Here is a 3,591-nt window from a genome sequence, read left to right on the forward strand (position 1 = left end):
GCACTTTTCCTTATAAATAATTTCAAGTAACAGGTTTACTTTCATTGCATTACATTAAAAACTTAACCCCCTGCTTCATGATTGTGTTTTTAGGCCAAGGTTCTAACACAGTGCTAGCAGAACAAAGTCCCTGATTGACAAACACGATGACCAGATAAGCTGGCTGGGAAGTGGGAAGGAAAGGTGACAAAAAGCTGATATGTTATAGGAAATACTAATGATAAGTTGCAAATTAGAATCACCTATGTTGGAAAAGACCTCCAGGCTCATCTAGTCCAACTTGTGTCCTATTGTTTCAGCAGTCTAATGGGTTTTACATGGACAAGTCCAGATGTATACTTAAGGTTCATTCCTGCAACTGTCGGCACACAAGGGCCTAGAGACTTTTGCATAAACTGCAGGACAAGAAGCTGAACTAACCCTATACTCATTTTCCTACTTCACAGTGCAGCTGGTGAGACAAATACCACTTTGGAAGACATAACAAGGGTTCTCAATTTCTCTCATTTAAAGACATAACCCATACGCATAAGGATATGAAAAAATAGTGCACAGACAGCAGTGTCTGTTACATTTTTTTATATAGTGCATTCAGGCAGTGGCATTTTCAGGCTTCTTACTCATGTACTTTCAAGTGGTGTGATGTTCACTTATGGCTCAAGTGGCTTTTCCATCATCTGCAACACGAGTCTTCCAACCATCAATAAACTGTTGAACAGAATATTTGTTAAAAGAAAGGAAGAAAGCACGAACAAACAAAAGAGAGGGATAGGGGAAAATTCTCAAAGAACACCACAGAAGAAAACATTATGATTCATTTAGATAAACTACAACACAAGATTTCATTTTTCACACCAACTTACCACGTAACATTTAAAAAAACCTTATCACAGAATCACCAAGGTTGGAAAAGACCTCCAAGAATGATCCAGTCCAACTGTCCACCTACCACCCATATTTCCCCTAACCCATGTCCCTCAGTACAACATCTAAACATTTCTTGAACACAATATAATCAATGTATAAATTAAATAAAATGCTTATTCAAAACACAGACAAGATGTGAGTACCTGGCACCAGCAATGAGCCCAGGCATCGCTTTTCTGGAGTTGTAAAATCTCATCCCCATGACAGCAGACAAGGTTCCAGATGTCACTGATAAAAGAGAAGCCCAGTCAGAATGGTTTCAGGGAAGTGGGTCTGAAGTGCCAGTGCAGCACTATAACCCTGTTACACACTTAACAGTGGCAACAGGCCTATGTGTCTCTCCTCCCCTCAAAAGCAAATATTTTACTTATTTTTGTTAAGCAGCAGAGCAGCTGTAAGCTTTATGGCAGCTGTAAGCTTTATGGCAGCTTTGGTCCACTGTCCATTACAAATGAGTAGATCTAACCAGCTACTAACACTGCCTAATCACCCATAACCTCCACTCCTCTGTGCAAATCACTAACACTCCCTCAATTTCCATTTATTTGCACAAGAAGGAGGATTATTTCCTTGAATACAGACAGCCTAAAAACTGCCAGAAAGCTAGGGTGGTGATAAAGATCACTGAGTGGAAGTCAAATATTATTACATTTCCCACTTGATGTCGTTTGAGCAATCTAAAGCTCAGCTGGAGCCACAACTGAAATCACAGGAGGTTGCAGAAAAATAGAATCATGGAATGATCATAGAATGGTATGGGTTGGAGGAATCTCTTAAGAACATCCAGTTCCAACCCCTTGCTATAGACAGGGACACCTCCCACTAGACCAGGTTGCTTAACCTCTCATCCAGCCTAGCCTTGAACGCTTCCAGGGAAGGAGCATTCACAACCACTCTGGGCAACCTGTTCTAGTGTCTCACCACCCTCACAGGAAAAAAAAATTCTGATATCTAGTCTAAGTCTACTCTCTTCAAGTTTAAAACTATTTCCCCTCATCCTATCACAACCTTATAAAATAGAACAGATGAATAAGGAATTACAGTAGGCCAGGACACCATGCTGCCTTCAAGAGGCCCACTATGTCTGTGTCCAAAAATCACAAAGTACAGAAGCAACTTATCTTTCTCTCACTATACTGTCTAAAAACTAGTGCAGGAGATGCACGGCCATTCTTACTACACACACCACACTGGAAGAGAGAGTGCACAAACAGAAGCTGTGCTTCACATCGAGCTGCGTGTTGCACCTCATTTTCTATTCACCACAGAGTTTGGTCCTCTGCAGTGTTTGCCAGGGATCCCATAAAGCCCTTCAGCACACTGCACGACCAAGATCTGGTGTTTGTAAACAGCCTTAAGTCCTTGTAACATCTAAATGCTAATAGCACTTTGATGTGGTAACAGAGCTGTAAAAGCTCAACCTAGCACATGAAGATGTGACCAATTCCACACAGGCACTGGCCTGACCAGTTACTGAAGCCCTGCAGCAATGGAAGTTCCTTTAGCTTCATCTGATCTCTTCCAGTGCTTCCCAACACCTTCCACTATCATTTCATCTTCTTTGCTTCCCTCAAAAGGTTTGCTGCAAGCTAAGCCCACAGCTTCTTGTCCCATCTACTGTAAGCAACAGAAGTGGGACAAGCAAAAGAGAACAGTTCTTTCCCTCCTTTCTTTTGTAGATTTCAGACTTCCTTCCACAACATACATTAAAACATTTTTAAGCTTAAAATGCTCCTTCGCAGCTGTTTTTTCACACGAGTCCCCTGTGTCTGAATTAATTTAACACAGTACCTCACCTGGCAGTGGGGATATATAGCTGTCACCCAGCATGTCTCCCAGAGACAGTACAGCAAGGAGCTGGAGCTCTGGCACAAATGCTTCCCAGCTATGAACAGGCAGCCCTGCCAGCGCTCACAGCACTTGTATAAATAAAGGGACACAAGCTAGCTGGAATAGAATCACAGAACGGCCAGGGTTGGAAGGGACCTCAAGGATCATGAATCTCCAACCCCCTGTCACACGCAGGACCACCAACCTCCCCATTTAATACCAGACCAGGCTGCCTAGGGCCCCATCCAACCTGGCCTTGAACACCTCCAGGGACGGGGCATCCACAACCTCTCTGGGCAGCCTGTTCCAGCACCTCACCACTCTCTCTGTAAAGAACTTCTCCCTGACATCCAACCTAAATCTCCCCTCCCTCAACTTAAAACCATTTCCCTTTGTCCTGCTGCTATCGACCCTTTCAAAGAGTTGACTCCCTCCTGTTTGTAGGCTCCCTTTGGGTACTGAAAGGCTGCAATGATGTCACCCCGCAGCCTCCTTTTCTCCAGGCTGAACGAGCCCATTTCCCTCAGCCTGTCCTGGTGGCGGAGGTGCTCCAGCCGTCAGTGTCAGTACTCGGATGCCAAGCACTTACCAAGAGAAAGCCACACGTTCTTCGGCTCTTTGGACTGCTGGTAGGCACCCAGCCCTGCCAGGCCACCGAACAGAAGGCCGGCAGCGAGGGACGGGACGCTGCCTTCAAAAAAACAAGCAACATAAATCACAACCTGTATTTATTTTTCAATAAGGCACTTCGCAGCCCTCCGTCCCCGCGCAGGCAGGCAAGCAGTCCGTTTAAAGGGCAAAACCCCGCGCTCCGACCCTTCCCTCCCCTCCCCC

Source organism: Meleagris gallopavo, chromosome 3, assembly GCF_000146605.3.
Source record: "Meleagris gallopavo isolate NT-WF06-2002-E0010 breed Aviagen turkey brand Nicholas breeding stock chromosome 3, Turkey_5.1, whole genome shotgun sequence".
Classification (NCBI taxonomy): domain Eukaryota; kingdom Metazoa; phylum Chordata; class Aves; order Galliformes; family Phasianidae; genus Meleagris; species Meleagris gallopavo.